This window comes from Cyprinus carpio, chromosome A4, assembly GCF_018340385.1.
Source record: "Cyprinus carpio isolate SPL01 chromosome A4, ASM1834038v1, whole genome shotgun sequence".
In the NCBI taxonomy this organism is placed as follows: Eukaryota; Metazoa; Chordata; class Actinopteri; order Cypriniformes; family Cyprinidae; genus Cyprinus; species Cyprinus carpio.
The window spans coordinates 17387094-17413031 of NC_056575.1; the positions used below are offsets into that span (position 1 = coordinate 17387094).

General features: G+C 40.3%; 1 pseudogene; it reads right to left on the reverse strand.

The window, feature by feature from the left end:
• Positions 1 to 3038: 3038 nt before the first annotated feature.
• On the reverse strand, positions 3039 to 10996 carry LOC109084821 (annotated as a pseudogene).
• Positions 10997 to 25938: the final 14942 nt, after the last annotated feature.

The window sequence follows — 25938 nt, forward strand, 5'->3', positions numbered from 1 at the left end:
ATTTGCGCTTCATCACTGCCTGGAGTGTCTTCACACACAGACAAAACTTACTACAGAAGTGTGAAGGGTTATTTAACCGTAATCATATTATCCTTTGAGGCCACAACTTCACATTGCCATGACATATTACCATGTTCCCACGAGTAAATAAGTAGTGGCCATGACAAAACTAAGTGAACAGAACGTCCCCTCCCGGTCACCGTAGTAATTGGCCAAAATGCTTTGTTTGACTTTTTGGAGATCATCTACTCTTCCCTGTTGATGACCTCAGACCTACTTTCTGTGCGAGCCGAATTTCTGCGTTTTGAATTTTAGAATATTGAATTTGATGTTCTGAATTTCTTCTTCATCTTAAACACATGAAGCTTTAAAAAAATAAAAAAATAAAAATAAAAATCTGCTGTTTGAAAATACATCTATAAAACTTTCAAATGTACAATATTCATGTTAAAAAAATCTAATTCAAAACTGTTAAATGCCACATAATATTGTTTTAATTCAAAATTAATTCAAATTTACACAATTCAAATAGTTTTTTTAATATTTTAAGCTCCATATGTCTTAAGATGGATTATATGATTTAAGGAACTTTAACCCCTTAACTGTCACTCACATTTTTGAACATAGACTTGAAAGTGCACATTCATGAACAAAAACATTTTATAACATGATATTGATGTACCATGCAATGTCTGTTTTAAAAAGGGTTTTAAAGGATGAATTTTGAGATTTTAAGTTTTCAGTTGATATATCATATCTGATTATTTCTAAAGTGTAATAGAGAAAAAGGCAACGAAGAAGACTTTCTTTTTTTGACAAGGTCAGAACTCCTGTTATGATGTAGATTTTTGAGGGTGCACTCTTGTCATAAATTAATCTATTACTTTTCCTACATAATTTTTAACAAAAAACATTGGTAAAATATCTATTTAGGAGTCTTAGACCTTTCCAACGATATATAGTTTGTCATGATTAGATAAGGATTTAGTGAAGTAAACGTAGGTGTCCCGTATACGGGACGGGGTGACAGTTAACAGGTTAATTAATGCTGCCATGTATAACATGTCTGTTTCAAAATTAAATTAATTGCTAATTATAATATTTTTGAAAAAAAAAAAAAAAAAAACCTGCACAATTTCTTGAAATGATAAAAAATTATTTTGAATTGCTTGAAAAAAAAAAATGGTTACACAGTGCAGTGACTGGTTGCAATGCAGTCACTGGCTGGTGTCAAGACAGCAACGTTATGAGATCATATAATTAAGATCAATGAAACAGCTGAGCAAGCAAAATGACATAAAAGAACTCATAGATAAATAAAATCTGCAACCGGTTTTAAAATAATTGACATAATTTTTCCAATACAGGTCCTTCTCAAAAAATTAGCATATTGTGATAAAAGTTCATTATTTTCCATAATGTAATGATAAAATTAAACTTTCATATATTTTAGATTCATTGCACACCAACTGAAATATTTCATGTCTTTTTTTTTGTTCTAATACTGATTGATTTTGGCATACAGCTCATGAAAACCCAATGCCTATCTCAAAAAATTAGCATATCATGAAAAGGTTCTCTAAACGAGCTATTAACCTAATCATCTGAATCAACTAATTAACTCTAAACACCTGCAAAAGATTCCTGAGGCTTTTAAAAACTCCCAGCCTGGTTCATTACTCAAAACCGCAATCATGGGTAAGACTGCCGACCTGACTGCTGTCCAGAAGGCCATCATTGACACCCTCAAGCGAGAGGGTAAGACACAGAAAGAAATTTCTGAACGAATAGGCTGTTCCCAGAGTGCTGTATCAAGGCACCTCAGTGGGAAGTCTGTGGGAAGGAAAAAAGTGTGGCAAAAAACGCTGCACAACGAGAAGAGGTGACCGGACCCTGAGGAAGATTGTGAAGAAGGACCGATTCTAGACCTTGGGGGACCTGCGGAAGCAGTGGACTGAGTCTGGAGTAGAAACATCCAGAGCCACCGTGCACAGGCGTGTGCTTTTGAACCAGAAACAGCGGCAGAAGCGCCTGACCTGGGCTACAGAGAAGCAGCACTGGACTGTTGCTCAGTGGTCCAAAGTACTTTTTTCGGCTGAAAGCAAATTTTTCATGTCATTCGGAAATCAAGGTGCCAGAGTCTGGAGGAAGACTGGGGAGAAGGAAATGCCAAAATTCCTGTAGTCCAGTGTCAAGTACCCACAGTCAGTGATGGTCTGGGGTGCCATGTCAGCTGCTGGTGTTGGTCCACTGTGTTTTTATCAAGGGCAGGGTCAATGCAGCTAGCTATCAGGAGATTTTGGAGCACTTCATGCTTCCATCTGCTGAAAAGCTTTATGGAGATGAAGATTTCGTTTTTCAGCACGACCTGGCACCTGCTCACAGTGCCAAAACCACTGGTAAATGGTTTACTGACCATGGTATTACTGTGCTCAATTGGCCTGCCAACTCTCCTGACCTGAACCCCATAAAGAATCTGTGGGATATTGTGAAGAGAAAGTTGAGGGTATTAATGTGCTAAACTCTGGATGAGCTTAAGGCCGCTATCGAAGCATCCTGGGCCTCCATAACACCTCAGCAGTGCCACAGGCTGATTGCCTCCATGCCACGCCGCATTGAAGCAGTCATTTCTGCCAAAGGTTTTCCCGACCAAGTATTGAGTGCATAACTGAACATAATTATTTGAAGGTTGACTTTTTTTGTATAAAAAACACTTTTCTTTTATTGGTCGGATGAAATATGCTAATTTTTTGAGATAGGAATTTTGGGTTTTCATGAGCTGTATGCCAAAATCATCAGTATTAAAACAATAAAACACCTGAAATATTTCAGTTGGTGTGCAATGAATCTAAAATATATGAAAGTTTAATTTTTGTCATTACATTATGGAAAATAATGAACTTTTATCACAATATGCTAATTTTTTGAGAAGGACCTGTATGTATAAATCTCTCAATTGTTCATGTCTATTATTATAGATTACATAACATTTTAATTATTCACAAAATAATTTTGAAATCATTATCTTTTAAAATTATTTTTCCTGGTTTAATAAAGTACACTTGTAAAAACATAAAATAAAATAGCAGTGGCTGGGACAAACTTTCAGTATTAGCTTCACTTAAAAATGATGCAATCTAATCCTATTTATGTGAAATAAGCCTGATCCCGAGCAGGTTTGATGTTATGGACCTGTTGCTATGACAGTAACTCCATGATGAGCTTCGAAAAACCTTACTGGTCAAATCGCCAACAATAAAATCCAGAAATTCTTTATTATAATTACTTCATAGCTTAAGTATAGTTGTTTGTTTTGATACTGTTTGAATGTTATTCTTCAAATGTGTAAATAATATAAATACAAATGTATGCATTAGATTCGGGGAATAGCTGAAATGTGTTGTGGCAAAAGGTCAATAAGCATGAATTTAGAAAGTCTCTTTTCACAAACAGCATCTAATCAATAAACATACAAATTAACACAATTTCATAGCCAAAACCTTTACATTTCACATGGATATGGGTGTTATATCTTTATAAAACTTTTTGGTGCAATACACACATTAGACTTTGGAAGCATAACTTCAGATACTGGTCTCCTGCTCTGGACTTTCATAGCATTTTATGATAGCTGAAGATCCATTCCCATTGCCAGTAGAAACACAATTGCCATCCAGTTCTGGAGCTTTTAATTCGGCCTTTAGCGCTCGCTTATTTTCACGATGAGACAGTCTGTTGTACAGGACTCCCCACAACACGAAGAATACAGCAGACAGGCCATAAATAACACCCAGAAAATAATTTCTGCAGGGCAAAAAAAAAATATATAAAATAAAAAATCATATTTTACGACTGCAAAATTTGAAAATGGTGGTAATGAAAACAGAAGCTCTGTATGAGGAGCAAAAGCAGAATAATAGTTTCTAAAAGAGTTTCAAAAGTTTAAGCTGCAGAAATATCCACTTTTGAGCTAATGGCAGCGCTAGAGGGTTTGAACATGAGACCCTCATATGATTCTGAGGATTATTCTGGTCTTTCATTAACAAAACGGTTTTGCCACAACAAAAACATTAAGGTATCATACACCTTCCCATAAAAAGTTGTGACCAATTTCCATAAGGTCGCTTTTGTCATGTATCTGTCCTGTATTTTACTTCAAACACCAATATATAGGATAAACTTATTCACTCATTGTATTGTAATTGCTTACTAGCTGCAAAAGGTTAAAACAATATTTATTAATTTATTTCTAATATGTTGGATTTCTGAAAGTGCCAGTGTAAGTTAACTAACCTGAAGGCACCAGAATCATAGATACGACAAGCTCCTCTCCCTCCACATTGTTTTGTGCCCCATTTCAGACAGGTCATGTCAATCAAGGCTCCGAAATAAACAGGAGGGGGAATGCCACCTAGAAATGTTTTTCAGATACTTAAGATACAATTTAATCAAGATACTTTTCTTTCTGTTGTTTAATAATCTTGTGTTGAAAATGAGAAGAAAAAAAAACTCTTACCCAGAGTCCGAACAAGCAGGGTATGTATACCAAGAGCCAAAGACTTTAGTTCTGGATTTATGGATCTAAGAAGATAACAGTCATGAGGACATGAATTCATTTTTGAAATGTTTGTTTCTCATTCAGAAATGTCCTAAACAAATAATTCTAGAATTTATTTTTGTGCCTAGGGAAAACCTGTATATACACTGCATATACAGTACATTGTAGTGTGGATAGAATTGTCTAACATGGTTGAATATTAATTAAATATAATTTGAAAAAAGTATCTTTGCTAGCAGATAAATAGCTACAGTACACATTATGTATTTTTAAATAAACTTCCATTTATCTCATTCCACCCTGTTATGTCATACATTGTAAAATACACTGTTATAAAAACAAAAAATAAACGTTTTGATGCATTTGCATCTTTCTTTCTTTTAATGTTTCATTACAGCAATGTTTATGACCCACATACTGTATTACAAAGTTTTTCTTAAAGACAATTAAGTCTTTCAAATGTGTTGTTATACTGTTGGAAACAATCATTACCTGAGCAGAATAATGTATCCTGGTGTGGCTGCACAAGCTGAGAAAAAGGCACCAATGACTGTCACCGCCATGTAGGACTTAAACATGTAGTCACAATCACTCTTGCGAGGGCACTGGCCCAGCACTGCTGACATGTTTGCATATGGGAGCGGTGACTCTCCAATACAGGTGCAGTTGTGAAATATCTTTAAAAAGAGTCAGATTATGTCAACTACTACAATACCAGCAAATGCAGTTGGGTCTAAATACAGTAGACCCTACAGTATATATGAAATGTTTGTTTTTTTGTTTTGTTTTCTTCCCTCATTTAAATCTAGTAATGAAAAAAAAGGTGTAACATTCGGTATGTTCAATGATGAAATTTAAGTTAAACAAATTCAACACTAATTCTAGGTCACAAATCAAATGTAAGCAACCATGTTCTATCTTAACAAAAAGGTCAGATTTGAAGCACATAACAGGCATCACATAGATTATCAAGTTTACACAAACTACTTCATGCCAGCTCAAGTGCTGCTGTCAAAAGGGTGTGTGTGTTGGGGGGGGGGATACTAAATACTGAATCGTATTGAAAATGAAATATATTTTTCAGTACAAATTTTCACATACTAAATACTGAAACATACTGAAAAACAAATATATTTTTCTGTACAAATTTTCACATACTGATTACTGAAACATTGAAAAACAAATAGTGAATGGTGAATGAAAAATAAAAATTAAATCGGCAAAATAGTAGCATTTTCACTAGTGGTGTATATAATCAATACTAGCACTAGTATTACTAGTACTAATATTCAAATTCTGTATGTTTGCATACAATGTGTGAATCTCCCTAAAATAATTATAATACAATTTTAAACCACAGAAATTTGCTTTTACATTTTCAAAATTGAATTAGTTTCTCTGCCTATGAATTGACTTTTCGATTAATGGTTAACAAATATTATTAATGGCTAAAATTTGTTTCACAAGGGGATATATTACAACAGCAGTTTTACATCTTATGTTTTAGTTTGTCTACACAAATGTTTCACTGTAGGTATACATGTTTGCTCTATACTACCAAAACAACAACAACAAAAAGTATCTAAGCATATAAGTCTGTGGGTAAAAGGCATGTAGATGTCTGAAAAAGTGGGAATAGCTTACCATTTCCTTGCCAACCCCAGTGGAGGTCTGGCAGCCAGCGAGGCATGGGGAGGCATAGGTCAAGCCATTGCTGGCACATATCGGATCCCAGTGTCTGAGAGAGCAGGAGCAACCCATATTACATGAAGAAATTAGTGCATTCTGCTTGTAGGACACCTCTGGAGCCCTGTTAGAAATACACAGATTAATTAAAGTAAAAAAAAAAAAAGAGTTAAAAAAATGACTGTATGTTCCTTTGCTTAACAAAATAACAAAATCATTGTCATGCTCTGTTTGAGATCGAGAGACCCCCAATTTTAATATCTCAAAAATACTTAACAAAACATTTATTTTCCCAAGTTTGGTCTGATCAGAGTATAATAATTATGATTTGTTTGTTTTTGTTTTTTTTTTTTTTTTTTTTGTTTTTTTGACTGATGAAGGCTGTATTCATTTGATCTAAAATACAGCACAGCACACAAAAGTACAGTTCAATACTTTTAACACTTTACTGGTCAGTGACTATGATGACAAAGGAATTCAACATTAAGTTACGTGACATGTGGCCAAGTATTTCATCCAAGTGCATACACACAAACACACATATGGATAAGTGGGCAGCCATTTTTGCCTCTCCTTCTTGCTAACAAAGGAGAAGGGAATCAATAATGAGGGAAACCAAATCAGAAACCATGACATCATTAGAGCAGGGACATATAGAACTAAAACCATGGAAACTAATGAATGATAGGGCTGGCAAAAAGCAGGGAGCCATAGGGGATTACAGCAGGAGACACCAGGGTGGGGAGATGATGGTGGGAGGAGTCAGGGAGGGGCAGAATGCAGAAGAAACCAGGCAGGCTCCCAGAGCAAAGCCAGGATGAAGACCCACTGGAAAACTGATGGAGGAAGAAGGCAGGGTGGATACTGGAACCTCCCTGACTGAGGTGGAGCGAAAGAGGAACCAAAGTGCTGAGTGAAGCCAGTGTGGACAGAGCTAAAGAACTGGAAAGTTTGGGTATAGGAGGAGGGAGTGGGAGGCTGGACGGGACCAATAACAATGAAAACTTTCAGCTGGGTGGGACCAGCGACAATGAAGAAGACTCTGAGCTGGGTGGGACCAGTGGAGTCATAGGAGATTAAGGGATGGACGAAACCAGTGGGGAAGGAAGGTTTTTACTAAATCCTAATAAAATAGTACAGAGGCCAGATACAGCTCCTCCTCAGCAGTGGGAGTATGGGCAGAGCTCCAATTCATTCCCTCAACTCCACGAGGATGCCCTCGTGGTGTACGATGTTAACGGCTCATGCACCTAGTCAGACTTTTCATTGAACATGAGCTCCAGGGTGCTGACAGTCACAGGCACAGGCTTGGGCTGTAGGTGAACAGCAAACTAACTAAACAGATTGAAACCGTGCAAATCAGGATATTAGAATGCTAGAACATTTCTGAATGATCATGTGACACTGATGTCACTGAAAAAATAAATCTTAATTATAATAACTTTTAACTGGTAGTGTATACAATTTGCAGGGAAAGAAGTTCATATCAAAATCGAAATTTTAATTTTTACACATTAATAGATGGATCCTCTGAGACCAAACAGAACATAAGAACATAAAGGACGCAATACATTAATTACATGTTTCTATTGACTGCTCAAAGCTGCCAGAGAGAATGATAATAACAAACACGAACTGTAGTGATATTTCTGTGTTTACCCTTGATATGACACTGTAAGTCCAGGCACTTGTGAGTTGTCACACTGCAGAAAATACTGAACAATCATCAAAGAGAATGCCAGAACAGATACTGTAATGCAGAACTTGGATGCTCCAAGAACATTCAGCCTGAACTTCTTCATTATAAACCCCCCAGTGACAATTCCAAAGAGCCACAGACGTAAAATTTGAAATGCCTGGAAAAACAAAAGATTAATAAATTCATGATGCATAATTTATTTAAATAACAGTGGTTGACATTTTAAAAATGACAATACATTAGCTAAATGAATAAAAAAATAAAATAAAAAAAAGATTAGATTTGATCATATTTTAAAGAAGTTTATCATATTTTAACAAGCGTAGTGGGAGTGTTGCTGTGGTTAGTGGGGGTGGAAGCGGGGATAGTATAGTGACAGTTTTTTCAGCAGGAACGAAATCGAGAAATCACAGCGGAGCAAGTGTGGGTAGTAGTCATGGCACTGTGAACTGTGGAAAAGTTTTTCCAGACCTCTGAGGACTTAGAAGATGTGTTTGAGGATTGTTTTAAAGTAAAAGGTTTTCATTTTGTTCATTTAAATATACAGAGTTTAATGTCGAAGGTGGAGGAGGTAAGGTGGATGCTGAAGAAATTTAACTTGGGGATATATTTTGTCTTACAGAAACTTGGTTAGATTCATCAATAACATATGATGAGATTAGGGTAAATAGGTATAATATAAATAGGAAGGATAGAAATAGAAAAGGTGGGGGGATATGTGTTTTTATCCGTGAAGACATTCATTTTAATGTGAAAATTAATTTCATTCAGCACAGATTATTAATCAGTCACCCCACAGTTTGGGAAAAGGGAGAGAGTACCATTGACCTTATTTAGTCTCTGACAAAATGAATATTGCCCAGCAAGGAGTGATTGAATATGGGGTTAGTGATCATTATATTATAAATTGTACAAGAAAATGTTATAAACCAAAGTTTATGGGTCATAAAACTGTGCGGACCAGACTGATGAAAAATTATGATGTTGAAGCTGTTAAAGAACAACTTAGAACAATTAAATGGGAGAATATTCAGAATATTACAGATGTAGAAGAGGCTTGGGAGAAATGTAAAGAGTGTTTTCTTAATGTTGTAGCTCCCCTTAAGCCCGAGACACACTGCACAATTTCCGGATGTCCGAGACGAATGATGGGCATCGTGAAACAATCGTGACGATTTCTGTGATCATGGCTCCTAATCGGTGGTCCTATGTCATACAGTGAGAGAAGTTAAAAAACTAAACACATAAAAACTAAAGCTGTCAAAGTCTGAATCATTATGCTCTTTTTGTTTTATCACTAGCGCATGCTAATGATGTGTTATTCTTCTATAGAAACATGCGTCGTAGATTACAAGTCAATAGGTTTCATCATCATACAGACTACATCAGGGGTCGGCAACCTACGGCAGGGATAATTGCTGGCAAGTGAGCAATAGGAAAAACTGTATACTGACGTACATTTTGAGGTAATAACGTCTAACAGTCACATAGCCCGGTTAGGAGCTATAAAATACTATACAGTGTGAGAATTAACTTGCGCTAGTCTACGATGCGCATGCGACCGCTGCAAATACTAGGCACTTCAAATCAAAAGCCTCATCGGTCTAACAGCACTCGTCAATGTCAAAAGACTGAGATCATAAGATCAAATCAAGTAGGCAGGGTTCACTGTTGACAGAAACAGAGCGCGAAGCATCAGTTTAACATTAAAGAGAGCGAGGTAAGATGACACTGCAAATCATTTCATATTTGTCCACTTTTAACAATATATTTTACAATATAAATGTTAAATGACCGACAGCTATATCCTGTGATGCAAACTACTCATTTTGGCACAGCGGTTAACCAGAAAAATTAAAAATGGCACGTCATGTCGAAAAGGTTGCCGGCCCTGGTCTACATGCATGTCGTACCCAAGTTTATTAGATCCATGTCACACAGTGTGACCAGCAATGATCTTATAGGATTGCTAAAATCGTGCAGTGTGTAGAAGGCTTTAGAGAGGTGCGAATTAAACAAAGAGCTAGTCATTGGATGGATCAGTCGATAAGTGATCTAATAAATAGTAGAAATAAAGATTTTTTTTTTTTTTTTAAATATGGGAGGATGAAGGACCAGGGTGATTTTTATAACTATAAAGTATTTAGACATTTGATTACAGAATAGAAACTGATAAAAGTAGCAACATTTAATTTATTAAAGATCAATAAAATGTAAGAATGAGGATCCCAAGTCATTATGGAGGGGGTTTTAAAAATGTATTTGTGCCAATGGGAAAATCTGAACCTACCTCAATTTAAGATAGTGTTAGGTGTTTTGGAGGGACAGAATATGAGTATAATAGTAGAATAGTTGTAAAACACATAAACTTGAATTACTTTTAATGATTTTGTTTAATACATCTATATCAGAATGAGATCACTTTTATTGCCAAGTACTGGACCAATGTATACATGTACAAAGGAATTTGTAAATTAGTAAATTGGTGCTGTGACAAAGCACAAAAGACTAAAACAATAATAAATAATCGAACGAACAATGAGATAAACAATTTTTAAGTAAAAGCTATACAATAAGAGCAGGGACAAAAAAAATCAGGAAAGATAAAATATAAAATACAAAATAAACATAACATTGCAAAAATTAACTCTACATTTGTGCAGATTATGTAAAGTGGGGAAGTGCAAATGTTCACAGTTGAAAACTTAAATTGTACATTCCTGAATATTGTGCAAAATGTGCAGCAAAGGAGCTAGTGCAAAAATTAGCATTGTTTGATAAGTACAGTTGCGGATGGAAAAGAAACTGTTTTGATACAGGTCAGTGCAGGTCCTGGTCCCTGACGGGACTGCAGTCTTCTGCCAGAGTGGGATTGCTTCAAAAAGTTTGTGTCCAGGGTGAGATAGTTGGTGTCAGCCACAATCTTAACCGCCCCGCTTCGGTGGTCCTGAAGTGTACAGGTCCTGAAAAGTTGAAAGCACCTTCTTGAGCAGATCCGACAGTTGAGTCGGCCTTTGTCTTGCAGGGGGGGGGCAGCATACCGAGATGGGCATTTCCGTGGTAAATGGACTCAATAATGGATGTGAGTGACACGTCTTGTGGCAGGTCGGCCTCAGGAAGTACATTGTCAGCTGTGCTTTTTTTAATTAGGTGCTGACGTTTGAACTCCCCCACTTGAGTCCCTGGGTAATGATGGGCAGCGACATACCTACCAGTTTGCTACTGAGGAGGATAATGAGCAGGTGTGGGCTAGGTGCTTCCCTGAAGTCTATCACCAATCGCCACTAGTTTTTACAGCAATTGAGCTCCAGGTTGCACTGATTGCACCAGGTCACCATAATGATCAATCTCCCACTTAAGGCAGACTCATCCCCATCAGAGATGAGCCCAATGAGGGTGGTGTCATCGCACGACTTCAGTAGTTTGACCAGACTTGTGACTGGAGGTGCAGCTGTTGGTGTACAGAAGAAGAGGAGAGGAGACAAGAAACACAGCATTGAGGGGAGCCAGTACTGATGGGTTCCACGGGGGTCAGAAACATTTTTCCCCCATTCATCTCACATGCTGCTGGCTTCCTGTCAGACAGGAATTCTATGCATCCACCTACAGGTGGAATCAGGCACATTTAGCTGGCAGAGCTTGTCCTTTAGCAGAGCTGGTATGATTGTATTGAACACAGAGCTGAAGTCCACAAGCGGGATCCTAGGCGTAGGTTCCTGAAGAACCCCCCCTGGCCTCTATGGCTGGAGCCCTATAACCCCCCCCAAAAAAAATACTTGGGGAAAATTACGGACTCCAAGGCCCTCCGTGGGCCAGACATAGGAACCAGAGCCCTCCATGGGCTAAAGACAGGAACAGGAGCCCTCTATCTCAGTCCAGTGTTGTCTGTGGGTCCAAGGGGGCAATAGCAATTGGCCCTGATCCAAAACATGAAGGGTTTAGATGTAGGGGGGTCATCCATCGCTGTTTTTGCCAGCGGCGATCCCACAGAATCCACGCATACCTATACAAAGGGAAATAAAGGGGAGATCGCTGTAGCTATGGCTGAGAAGCTAGTAGCTAATTCCATGGCGCAGGAGCGGAAGAACAAATAGGGAGAAAAAAAAAGACTTTTAAAAACAGAAAACACACAGGGAGAAGGTGGGCCGCTTTACTATGTTGGTTGGGCGGATCTTCTATCACGGTATGCCTACAGGAGGAGCGAGGATTGAAGAAAGGGACATGGACGTCATCACAAATAACAGTCTTTAATAAACTGTCAGAAGGTGAGACCACAGGCATATATTATGAATACGAGTGACAACAACTGGCTTTCACTAGTGTGTATTAGACTAACTGTAAATGAATATTAAACAATAAAAATATAGCAATAAATTTTAAACCCAACCTATCAAAATATAGGGTCCGTTGATGCTGACAAGCTCGTAAATTTTCTCCATGTTGTACTTTGGTGGAAATGTGGCTCAGTCCTATAAAACAATTGAATTGTAATGATTGTGGTAATTATGCTTGTATTCAAGTAAACCGTGTTGCTGACGAAGTTCTTCACCGATGCAGAAACTCTAGAATAATATCAAGAAAGCAACTTTTACGTAAGGTCATGGTTCATGTATGCTCAATAAGCAAAACCTCATGAAACAAAAAGTAATAATTTATTTTAGATATATGATAGAGATTTTATATATCTATATATATATCTATATATTATATATTCCAATAATAATTTAATTAAATGCACACTTTAGCCAGAACTGCCATGGAAACTGGAGATGGTTTGTTGGGAGCAGTACTGTTTTTGTTGTTGTCCGGAATGAAACAGTCCTGCTCGCCCCACTGGAAACATTAGAATCTTCTTTCAGTTTCAGTCTCACCCTGCTTAGGAAGAGACTTGGGGAGGAACCAAAATGGAATTCCAGCCAGTTAGCATCACTCCACCAGTTAGCAAAAAACCCAGCCACCACAGCACCAACCCCAACGTGAGTCTTTGTGTTGATGGTGATGGTATCTTCAGAGAAAACAGACATGGGAAATAATTTGCCAAAAGTGTTTATAATTTGAAATCCAAACAAACAGATAGGACCAAATACCTTGTATGGGCAAATTATAACTTAGTGGGTCAGCCAGTCAGTAATTATATAGAAGACTAGTTATCATAATGTAATGTCAGTTGATTAATAAAAATTATGATCCACACTGACTTCAGGTAAATGATGTGTTCCACGGTTACTGACAGAGTTATGATCTGGCCAAACAGAAGGAAGGCTTTTTCAAAGTTACACTTTGAACCGACTAGAAGTGACCTGGCAATCGATTAGACTAAAAGTCAACTCTACGTACATTGCAATGCTTCACTGGTTAAAACAAGTGAATACCTAAAGTCCACTGCTCCTATGTCCACATAGAGCTTAGCACAGAAAGATCCTAACATGCAGCCAAAACATGGGCCCTCAGTATTTCCACCGTCTGTATGAGAGCTGGAAAAATTAAAAAATAAAATCATTCCTTCATTCATTCATTAATTTCATTCAATCAATCAATATTTAAATGTTGCTTTAACATCACCACTGAGAATACTGAAAGTAAAAAAAAATCAAAAACACATTACTTGCACATATTGTTTTTGTTGGTCTGTATGATCATATTGTTTCAATTAGTTATAAAAAATGGGCTTCATGTTGCATTTCATCTTTCGTTTTCATCACAAAATATTCTCAATTCATTATTCATTATTTTTTGAGGTGATATATCTTTTCATGTATTGCAATTATTTAATTAAATCATAGATTATGGTTTCACATTTTTGTTTTCAAAAAGAGGGACCAACTAGGCACTAAGCATATTTTATAAGAGTGTTTATTACATAAATGAATATACTATAAAAATATAAGTATGGATAGAAGTAACCTTATAAAAGTATTTAAAAAATATAATGGAAAAAAAATTAATCCTATTTTAGTAGTGCACTGTAATTCCAAATCTTGCCGAATCCATATGAATGCAAAGAAAACAGACCCAATACTCAAGGCCTTTATTAAGCAATCTTCATCTCCATTCCTGAGCAGCGACAGTAAGCAGCAATTTCCCATGGCCACGTGTTCATTATCAAATGTAGAAATTAGAAATACCAAATGTCAAGAAGCTTTACGAACAGGTTGGCAGCAACCCCCGTAAAAGAAACGCTCATTGGCTCACGGCCCTACTTCGTCATAGATTGCGACATCCACATGGTTTATGGTGGATGGTGGGTTTGAATAGAATCCACGCCTTCACAGAGTGGACAGGATCATAATCTGGACATTATTTTTAAGTCAAATAAAAACTTGTTAAAAGAACAAAATGTTAATTCTGCGTCTGCACCTTAGCACAAGCCTATTACTATTCCATGAGAGAGTGTACTGATTTTTCCAGTTGGAGTGACAATGCACGCCACCAGATGGCACTCCACCCCGGACCTTAACCAATCTCACAGATCTACATTTCCATAATCCTTAGGCCGGACCTAATACGTCCATTATTGGCATTCACGGTGTGGCTTATTACTTCCATCAGTCTCACGCCATTTTATATCCTGGATGTGTACTCATCACCCACTGCCCGCTCAGGTATTGTTAGCAGTTAGAGTAGGCATGCTCCACCCTGGCTCCGGGAGGCAACAAACTGTCCTCAGAGTCAGCTCCAACCCTAGTCAAACCACACCCTTACCCACCCAGGACTCTATACAATTATTTTTAATGCTTTAGTTTTAACTAAAATGGTAATTTTCCCTGCATATTTCATATTGGCTCTGTCTCAAGTGATTACGTTTTATATATTTTTATATATTCGTTTAAGGGATCAAAAAAGTTTTTTTTAGCTAAAAATATGTAGCGATCTTACGTTTTAAATGTTGGAATAAAGTCCAAATTGTACGTTTCTTTATCGATAAAAAACATACAAAATTGTAAGTTTTGTGCTTATAAAATTTTATCGTACTAATGCCTACATATACAATGAAACCTGGGGTGCGTTTTCCCAAAAGCATTTGTTAGCTTACTATGGTTGTTAGTTTCCACTGAACTCTATTAGTAACAATGGAACTGTATTACTATAAATGTACCCCTTCAATGTGTTAGTTGTGTTATTTTAAATAGGTTATTTTTTAAGTTATATGTATAAGTACACATATTCACAATCATTAAGTAAAATAAAAACAACAATTGAAATGAAAATGGAAACATGAAAATCAGTATGTTTGAACATGCAAATGGGGTTCCAGTGTAACTAGCCAGGATGTCAATAAGGCTTTGAATATATACCAGAATTGATAATAATGATTGAAAACTGGTAATCAATCATACCATGTAAAGAGCAGTGATTTCCCCCTCGAAAAAAACTCATCCAGATAAAGACAACCCAAGACGGAAGACCTGGTGGTTCTCCTATCCAACGAAGGCATGTTCCCGAGAGAAGGACATTAGCGCACCAAGGAGGAGCTGGCTGCTTTCTCACACATCTTCATCAAAACAAAATGAAATATAAAATAAAAATAAAATAAATAAATAAATAAATCACTAATGAACAACTACACACAGCGCTGTACTCCACAATTCAATATCAGAATCTTACACATAGATACCAAATACAAAGTGCTAAAATTGTAGAGATTTCAAGTGTTATCAGTTACGTAAAAAAAGCAATCAAAACCCCAATATATTAAGCTTCCCATAAAGTCAGAAAAGAGAAGATAGGTAAAGCAATATAGAGTGGCAGCAGATCCAGTGTTGCAGAGAATTGTGGAGTAATGCAATCATACTACAAGCCACACCATGACAACAATGATTCCACAACCTCAAACTTCTCCATCTATTGTGATTTTGTTGAGAATGTGAAGTTATGTGTTGAGTTAGTTCTTATGGAATGGGGATGCCAGTTTTAGGGTGGATCTTGACAAAAATTATAATATATTTGGCGCATCCAGGTGCTGGTCAATATAATGTAGAATGTCATCAAAAAGTTTGATTTATTTCACCCCTATCCACCTTTCCATTCAAAGTGAAAAACTTGTATATTATATTTATTCCATTACAACATACTGATTATAGTTCAAATGTTGAGTTCTTGTCAATTTGCTTGTTTATAACTGACAGCTAAGGAAAAATCCCAAATCAGAGTATATACCGAAAATTAGGAATATTGTGCGAAAAGGTTCAATTTTGAAGCACCACCTGGTTTGCCACATCTCTAATCAGTTAATTAAACCAAAGACACCTGCAACGCCTTTATGGTCTATCAGTATAGTTCTGTAGGTTTACTATCACATCATGTGGGAGAGACTGCTGAATTGACCAGTTGTCCACAAAAGCACCGACCATGACACAAAAGCAAAAGGTCACTGAAAGAGAGGCTGGCTGTTCACACGAGCCTCGTGTGTCCCAAGCACATTAATAGAGAGGCGAAGGGACAGGAAAAGATGTGACAGAAAAAAAGTCGAGTTAAAACCCCTAGGGAGATCCAGCACCTGGAACGGGATTGTTGAAACGCAATAACCCATTCAAAACTGTGGGGGAAGATTCACAACGCGTGGACTGTTTTACAGATGGGTGTCAGGTGCGTTCAAGAACCACTACACAAAGGGACGTATGCAAAAAAAACAATGGGTTTTCAGCTTGTCACATTTCCTTGTGTCAAGCCACTCCCTTAAACAACAGACAGTGTCCAGAAAGATCCGTCTCGCTTCAAAAAGGACCTGGGACTGTTTGCTGTGGCTGAGTAGTCCAAAGTTATATGATATGATGTGAAAACCTATAATTTTGAATTTCCGTTTGGAGATCCCAGGGTCCCAGAGTCTGGAGGAAGAGGCGAGAAGGAGAGAGAACATTTCTTGAGGTCCAGTGTAAAAGTTCCACCCCCCCCCCAGTCCAGTGATGGTTTGCGGTGCCACATGCATACCGCTGGGGTTGAGTCCACGTGGTTTTCTGAGGTCCCAAGGGCAACCACAGCCGTGTTTGTTAGACCAGGAGTGCAGGGTTTAAGGCCCCCCCTTCATGATTCCTGCTGCCGGACCGCAACTTTATGGAAGATGCCAGAATTTAATTTGCCAACAGGGATTTGGCACACTGCCACACAGTGCCAAAGCTTCCAGTAACCTGGTTTAAGGACCAAGGTATCCCTGTTCTTCAGTTGGCCAGCAAAACAATCGCCTGAACCTTAACCCAATAGAAAATCTATGGGTGTATTTTTTTTGGGAGAGGTGAGTGAGATAGGCCAGACCCAACAATGCAGAGAGATGAAGGCAAAATCAGAGCAACATGGGATCTCATACACACTCTGAGCAGTGCCACCGCAATGATCGACTCATGCCACGCTTGCATTGCTCGCACAGTCCATTCAGGCCAAAAGGACGGAGCCCCAACTAAGTATTGGAGTGCGTGGTCATGCTCTATACTTTTCATTTTTATATTTTTAGTTGTGGCCAAGATTTCTAAAAAATCCTTTCTTTGTATGGGTCTTAATGTTATATTCTACATATTTCTGAGCTCACATGAATTTGCGGATTTTCCGTAGTTGTCAGTTATAACTCATCAAAATTAAAAGAAATAAACATTGTGAAAAATATCAGTCTCGTGTGGTAGGGACATGACATGACTATATATACAAGTCTTCACTTTTTCATGGCAGTACTGAACGTCACAACTTTTTGTTGATATTCTAATTACAGGTCCTTCTCAAGAAAACATTAGCATATTGTGAAAAAGTTCATTATTTCCATAATGGTAATGATAAAAATTAAACTTTCATATATTTTAGATTCATTTGCACACAACGGAAATATTTCAGGTATTTTTATTGTTTTTAATACTGATGGATTTTGGCATACAGCTCATGAAAACCCAAAATTCATATCTCAAAAAAATTAGCATTTATTTCATCCGACCAATAAAAGAAAAGTGTTTTTAATACAAAAAAAGTCAACCTTCAAATAATTATGTTCATGGTATGGCACAATCAATACTTGGTCGGGAATCCTTTTGCAGAAATGAAGAATGCTTCAAATGCGGCGTGGCATGGGCTTCGGCAATCAGGCCTGTGGCACTGCTGAGGTGTTATGGAGGCCCCAGGATGCTTCGATCGCCCGGCTGCCTTAAGCTCATCCAGAGTGTTGGGTCTTGCGTCCTCTCAACTTTCTCTTCACAATATCCCACAGATTCTCTATGGGGTTCAGGTCAGTAGAGTTGGGCAGGCCAATTGAGCACAGTAATACCATGGTCAGTTAAACAATTTACCAGTGGTTTTGGCACCTGTGAGCAGGTGCGCAGGTCGTGCTGAAAAAAACGAAATCTTCATCTCCATAAAGCTTTTCAGCAGATGGAAGCATGAAGTGCTCCCAAAATCTCCTGATAGCTAGCTGCACTTGACCCTGCCCTTGATTAAAACACAGTGGACCAACACCAGCAGCTAGACATGGCGCCCCCAGACCATCACTGACTGTGGGGTATTGACACTGGATTCAGGGCATTTTGGCATTTCCTTCTCCCCAGTCTTCCTCCAGACTCTGGCACCTTGATTTCCGACTGACATGCAAAATTTGCTTTCATCCGAAAAAAAAGTACTTTGGACCACTGAGAAACAGTCCAGTGCTGCTTCTCTGTTACCCAGGTCAGGCGCTCTGCCGCTGTTTGGTTCAAAAGCACACCAGCCTGTGCACGGTGGCTCTGGATGTTTCTACTCCAGACTCAGTCCACTGCTTCCGCAGGTCCCCCAAGGTCTGGAATCGGTCCTTCTCCACAATCTTCCTCAGGGTCCCGGTCACCCTCTTCTCGTTGTGCAGCGTTTTTTTGACCACATTTTTCCTTCCCAAAGACTTCCCACTGAGGTGCCTTGATACAGCACTCTGGGAACAAGACTATTCGTTCAGAAATTTCTTTCTGTGTCTTACCCTCTCGCTTGCGGGTGTCAATGATGGCCTTCTGGACAGCAAGTCAGGTCGGCAGTCTTACCCATGATTGCGGTTTTGAGTATTGAACCAGGCTGGGAGTTTTTAAAAGCCTCAGGAATCTTTGGCAGGTGTTTAGAGTTAATTAGTTGATTCAGATGATTAGGTTAATAGTCGTTTCGAGAACCTTTTCATGATATGCTAATTTTTTGAGATAGGATTTTGGGTTTTCAATGAGCTGTATGCCAAAATCATCAGTATTAAAACAATAAAGACCTGAAATATTTCCGCGTGGTGTGCTAATGAATCTACATATAGGAAAGTTTAATTTTTATGATTGTGGAACGAAATGAACCTTTTCACAATAATTGCTAATTTTTGATAAGGCAGGAACCTGTATATGAACAGCACCTGTAGATCACCTAAAAATGAGACATATAGTTTTTGTCTGCATAATGAAACAAAAGATATGATTGAGGTGAACCCAGTAAGACCCAAACATTTCAAACATTCACCCATTATACATATTTATGTTTCATTCATGCAAGTATTATATAAAATTATTATATAGATACACTGTATATATAGGATTGTTTTATAGATTTTTTGGAAGAAGACATTTAATTGGCAAGATATGGATCTAGCTAGAAACCTGTAAAGGCCATAAGTTTATATTGTGCTATAAATGGTGCATGTCACCTAATATATGGTTACTATCTCATCTGAGGTCTGTCTCAAGCGATGGGCATGAAAAAACTTACCTGTGAACATTTTCACGGTGGGAATTCTTATCATGTATAAGACTCCCGATGGTTTAGCATGGAGGGAATACTCTGTCCCACTTGAAGGGGGGGGAAATGTGAAATTGTGGTCGTCGTAGTTTGTACCTGTATAAAAACAAAGCACATTTGACACATTAGTTTGTATTATAAGTTGCATCCTAGAACGAACAGATCTTGTTGACACAACAAATTGGTAACTAACCGTGATTTACAGATTAATCAGTTGTAACCGTACGGTCCTTGGACGAAATGTGGTGCCACAGTGATGGACGGATCCCAATGGCCATGATTGAAAATTACAGACGCTATGCGCGTTGGTCTATGAAGCTTAGCACCAAATAACTCCCACCAACTATTACAAGCAGCGTACCTGAAACCACCAGACACAAAATGGTGTCCTTCTTAACATCAACCCACCCATTTTAAGCACCATAAAAGGACAGAAATCAAATCTGCCACTTGTCGATAAATAAAAACTGCTTATTACAGAATATATATTAAAAAAACACAACACAAAAAACAAAAACAGTTTGGAAATCCACTGGTCCTATAAAGTTACCGTGCATCTGTGTTTGGTGTTTGCTTTATGTTAACGTTGTATTTTATCTGTTCTAGTAATCAGTCTTTCTTTGTCTTGTAAATAATTTCCTACTATAGCTTCCTCATTGTATAGTTACTCATAGTTACTCATGGGCTTGTTTTTCACTTTAGGTAATCTCTTTGTTTGGTTGGTTGGTTGTTCTTGTTCTGAGTTCTTTTAGTTAAATAAATACGCGAAATACAAAAATACACAAAAAATGCAGCCTTTTAGGCTCCCAGTTCCATCTTTATTTAACCATAGCTTGGACAGGAAGAACTGACCCAATAACTCTTGCCGGCAACGACAATAATCCGCCTCTTGCGCCTGTGGAATCAGGTCTCTAGAGCGGCAAAGGCAGGAATTTCTGGCCACTGTTCAATCTTGTGTCCCTTCGGACTGATTGTGACTACCTGTATGCTTTTTCTGGACAAGCTGCAGCGTTGAAACAAGGACTGCATTGCTGAGGGGGTCTAGGGACTTTCATTAGTAATGGGGACTTCCATAACTGGTTCTTTACTATCTGCGAGAGTGAGGCGGACCAGCCAGAAACCACCAGCTGGATATTGAAGACACCCCAGAGAGAGGACACACCAACGATGCCGTGTCCTGCGTCCCCCAAGTGTGCCAGTGCGAGGAGTGAGTGAGATCCTTCAGGAGCCAGGGTCCCCGGCTTCCACCCGCAAACCCTCTCATGTACCAAACACTAACGGTGTTGCCAGCAGAGGCGGTGTGTGCACAAGATCCCACTGTGTGTGTGTGTTGGCAAGTCTATCACATGTCACACACAAAGCTAGATAGTCTACCTACAGAGATCCTAGTGCAGTGGGGCCAGTCACGAGACGCAGCGTGTGCCTCTGTCAGTCAGAAGATGGGGAAGGGTGTGGGCAAGTTCTTCCTCTCCAGGAAGGGCGCAGTTCACGACGGGGTGGAGATTTGAGTGTTTGTAGCTGGATGTAATGCGGCTGTCCTTCAGTATGATGGTTGGCTGGACCGGTACTCCGCAGTCTCCTCCCCTGATGGCAACAGGACTGAACCAAGCTGTGTGACCGTGTGTGTGGGATCACCTGCACTGCAGAGGGCTTTACTACGAGTGAGACGGGTTCCGTAAATGTTCTGGAGGGAGGGAAAAGAGACACCAATGATCTTCTCATCTTCTCTCGCTATGCGTTGAAGAGTCTTCTGACAGGAAATGTTGCAGGCGCCATACCACACAGTGATGCAGCTAGTCAGGATGCTCTCAATGGTGCCTCTGTAGAAGGTGCACATGATGGGGGCCGGGGCTCTTGCTCTTCTCATTTTGTGGAGGGTAAGTAGAGACGCTGCTGTGCTTTCTTGGCCAGTGCTGCAGGTGTGTCTCCATCCAGGAGAGGTCCTCTGTAATGTGCACACCCAGGAACTTGGTGCTGCTCACTATCTCCACAGTCCACACCATTGATGGTCAGAGGGAGCATGCTGAGTGTACACTCTCTCTGAAGTCAACAAACAACTCTATTTCGTCTTCTCCACGTTCAGAGAGAGATTGTTGTCACTTGCACCACCCGGCCAGGCAGCTCACCCGCTCCCTGTGGTTTGTCTCATCTCTGTAGGTAATGAGACCCACCACAGTACTGTCATCCGCAGAAGCTTAATAAAGAGGTTGGAGTTGTGTGACGTGTGCAATCGTTGGGTCAGCAGAAGTGTGAAGAGTGAGGGCTCGGCACACATCCCTTAGGGGGGCCCAGTGTTCAGTGTGATGGTGCTGGATGTGTTGCTACCGAACTGTACTGCCTGAGGTCTTCCAGTCAGAAAGTCCAACAGCCAGTGACACAGCGAGTGTTGAGTCCCGATGGACCAGTATGTGCCTTGTGCTGTGAGGATGATTGTGGTTGAATGGGAACGACAGTTATGAACAGGATATGACGTATGAGGCCTTTTGTATATATGTGTGAGTCTGTTGTGGAGAGGACGAGACAGTGGCGATCGGCCACGTACACGTTCGAGCGATTGGACCACTATTGCAACTGGAAGGGGTCCAGGGAGGGGTGGGGGCAGACTTTGCTATGGTGCATATGACAGCCGTTAAGAGCTAAAGCCACTTCATGAGGATGGGAGTAATGTGCAACAGGATCATGTAGTCATTGAAGCAGGATGGAGAAACAGGCTTCTTCGGGACTGGAATTGATGGTGAGTCGATTTGAAACGTGGGAACCACAGCCTGACTAAGCAAGATGTTGAAAATGTCTGTGAGGACAGTCAGTGATTTCCACTGCACTAGGATAGATGCAAAGATGTGGGAGCAATTATGACGCAGACTATGTGAGGGCCCAAAAGCCAGCATTCGTCTGCCCATAGAGGAGTGCCTTTGTGAAGTCCGACGGGAATTGGATTGGAGCACCAGCCATACGTCCCACCCTCAACGGTGGAGCTGTGAATTCCCTTCTTCGTTCACAACCTCCCAAGCTCTCCTTCGGATATGAGGTTCTGTTTCCCCTTCTCCCGCATTTACAACACTCCAATTACCTGTTTTCCAATCAGATCTTGCTCTTGCCACAATGGATTTGCCGTAGGCGTTGTGTTCACACAGCCCAAGCACCAATGCGGCCATTGACACCAGAGGCACTCGAAACCTACAGCACTGTAATTCCCCTCTGCTGCCTGTCAGAGTTTTGAGACAGTCTATCCCCAGGACTCGGCTGAGCTTCCTCCCTCCTGCTACGTACGGATCAGTCCTCACTCTGCCTGCACTCACCAGGACTTCCAGTCTGTTGTCCTGCTGTGTCCTTTTACCTCTGCCCCTTTGGACTCTGTCTTGCGTTCCTACTTTCCATACCAAAGGTCTCCGTGTCCGCCCACTGCTAACAACCAAGGTCTCTGTCTCTGCTCCATGTATTCCTGGGGGTTCCAGCTGCGAAAAAGCCTCCACACCTGGCTCCTCCTTCCATCCCACCTCCTACACGAACCCTCTACACATTGATTCGGTGCAGACGATGATCAGTGTTTGATTGGTTTGCATTCAGTATATTTAAGCGCCTGGTTTTCGTTCGGTTCATTGTCCTGTTTGTGTCACAGTTGCTCTGTTCTTGATTTATTTTAGTAAAATCGATATTGCCGCATTTAGAGCCATTTCCAGTTCATAGCCATTTTTTTTCTTTTTTTTCCAACCAGGCTTTGCACCGTAACAGAAACTTATTTGTATGTTTTTTAATAAATTCACACAATAATGTGGTTGAACGTTCCAAAAAAAAGTCACCAAATAAATTAATGAATTGAGTTAAAAAACAATAGTTGCAACATAACTTTACTTACATACGTGTAATATGAAGGCCATGTGTCGCCAAACAATGATATTTATAACTACATTTCTTAAGAATTCAGTCAGTGGGATTCCGAATTGTACCGGTGAAGTGAATGGGAGGGAAAAAAAAGCCATGACTGTCCAGTCCCTAAACCGAATGGGTCAGTTGGGCATAAGCAGATGGCATGGCAACTCAGAACTGTGTCGAGAAATGTCTTTAGGAAACACCCATGCTTGACTCCGCGTTCTGAAGCACGGAATCCGTCAGTGGCGCAGCAAGATGTCCACAAGTACGGAGTGTGTGACTTGCGCAGCAACCAGGAAGTAAAAAGCGTATACGGCAAAGTTGCAAGTCCCCTTCAGGGAACTCGAGCTGCATTCAAAGAAACAGTTTGGGAATGCCCCCTGTAGTAAACGCTTTCTGAATGACGTAAAATCAGTTCAATGGAGCAGTGAGACGTCATTAGCGGGGTGACGAGAGCAACCAGTAAGTAAAAAAGTGCATCTGGCAGAGCGCAAGTTAGCTTCTGCTCTTCAGTAGCGCTCTGTGTATGTGTCTAAAAAGTCAAAGTCGAACATCATTTCAGACATTGTGTTCCTCCCTGCCCACGATATCTGGCAGCGGGGGATACACACGATCTGTGTTGTTTGTTTAGGAGCGGAGCATGCACGGTCAGCTCTCGAGGGAGCTGATTGTCATGACTGCGAGTTGTTCTCGCTGCGTGTGCTCCGCTCTTGCCTGGCCATGTTTGATTCTTCCCCCTGGAGAGAGAGCCAGGCATTTCATCTATCTTCCTCTGAGGAGGTGGATGTGATGGTTGGAGACAGAGGAGACTGTGGAGCTCGTGGAGGTTGGTGACTCGTGCTTTAGCCAAATTAAATATCGATTGGCCAGCTGAGAACAGGACTCTCATTAATAAATTAGATGAGCATTTTCTTAGAGCTAGATCACAGCCTTCACGACGAGGCCTTCCATTTTTTCCCCGATCTCCATGCAGAGGTTTCAAGATCGTGGGAGAAACCATATTCATCCCATATCTACAGCACCAAAGTCTCGAATTATTCCAACATCATGGGGCTGAATGAGAAGGGATATGGGGCGATGCCAATGGTGGAGCAGACGCTTGCGAGCTATTATCCCCATCCTCAGCATCTTCCCTGAAGGCCAAGAAGCTTCCCACCAGGCCGCTAGGCTGACATCTAGTCTGGTTGGAAAAGCTTATACGGCGGCAGGTCAGGATGGTGCATGTTTGCACACCATGGCGGTGTTACAAGTATACCAGGCTGAGCTGCTCAGGGCCCTGGATGACAGTGGGGAGGAGGAATCTGATTGTGTTAGCTGAACTGCGTCGGGCAACAGATTTGTCCCTCTGGGCTACCAAAGAAACATGTCGTCGAGAGATCTCAGGAGGCGAGGAAACAAGTGGCGGCATCCAACGTTTCCTCCCTTGTCACTCTCAGGCCCATGGGGCTGTTGAGCGGGAGCAGCCCCAGCCATCAAGCTCTCTAACCGCCAGTCACAAAAACAGAGCAACCCACACCCTCCACAGAAAGAAAAGGGGGATGGGGCGATGCTCTCAGTTGGGGTCTTTTTAGACCAAAAAAGGATTGCGGACCGTTATTTTCTTGAAGAAGACCTCGACTAAGCGGTCCTGACACCACCATCATCAGGTCCTTGAGGGCAGCCCCACCTGTGGACGAAAATATAACACCTCAGTATACGGTACCCAATCCTCGTCAGTGCCCTCACAGAGGTTTACTGATATTCCTGCCACCCTCTGTGCTTTAGGGCTCAGTGAGCTCTGGCAAGTGAATTCCAGCTGCCGCCTGGCGATGGTACAGCACGGGGGAGCTTATCTCCTCAAGTGAGGGCACTACATTAGTCAGGTTAGCGTTCCCTACCAGTCATCCGCTTCAGGGCACCCAACTGGCACCTCTAATAACACCAGAGGCCAGCCTCGAGTGCCTCGAGCCTACTTCCCTTAGTAGATTTTTTGGCAGGGTGGAAACTTCTGCAAAACGTCTCAAAATGGGTCGTGCAGATTGTAGAGAGAGGCTACAGAATCCAGTTTGGTTTTTGTCCGCCCCTTTCCCATGTAGTGGTTTCCCGAGTAGGTTATGGTAATGGAACAAGAAGTAGATACTTTCTTGAGGAAGGGGGTCATATAACGTGTGTTCCTCCTCTCGAGAGGTCCGGGTTCTACAGCCATAACTTCATCATTCCGAAGAAGGGATTGGGGAGGTTGCGTTCAATCCTAGATCTCCGTCTTCTGAACCGCACTATCAAATGGCTTTGGTTCAAGATGCTCACTATCAAGCAGATAGTATCTCAAATCCAGTCTGAGGACTGGTTTGTTACGATAGATTTCAAAGATGCTTATTTTCCATGTTTCCATTCTTTCTCAACACTGGAAGTTCCTGGGTTTCTTTGGGGGCCGATACCAAAT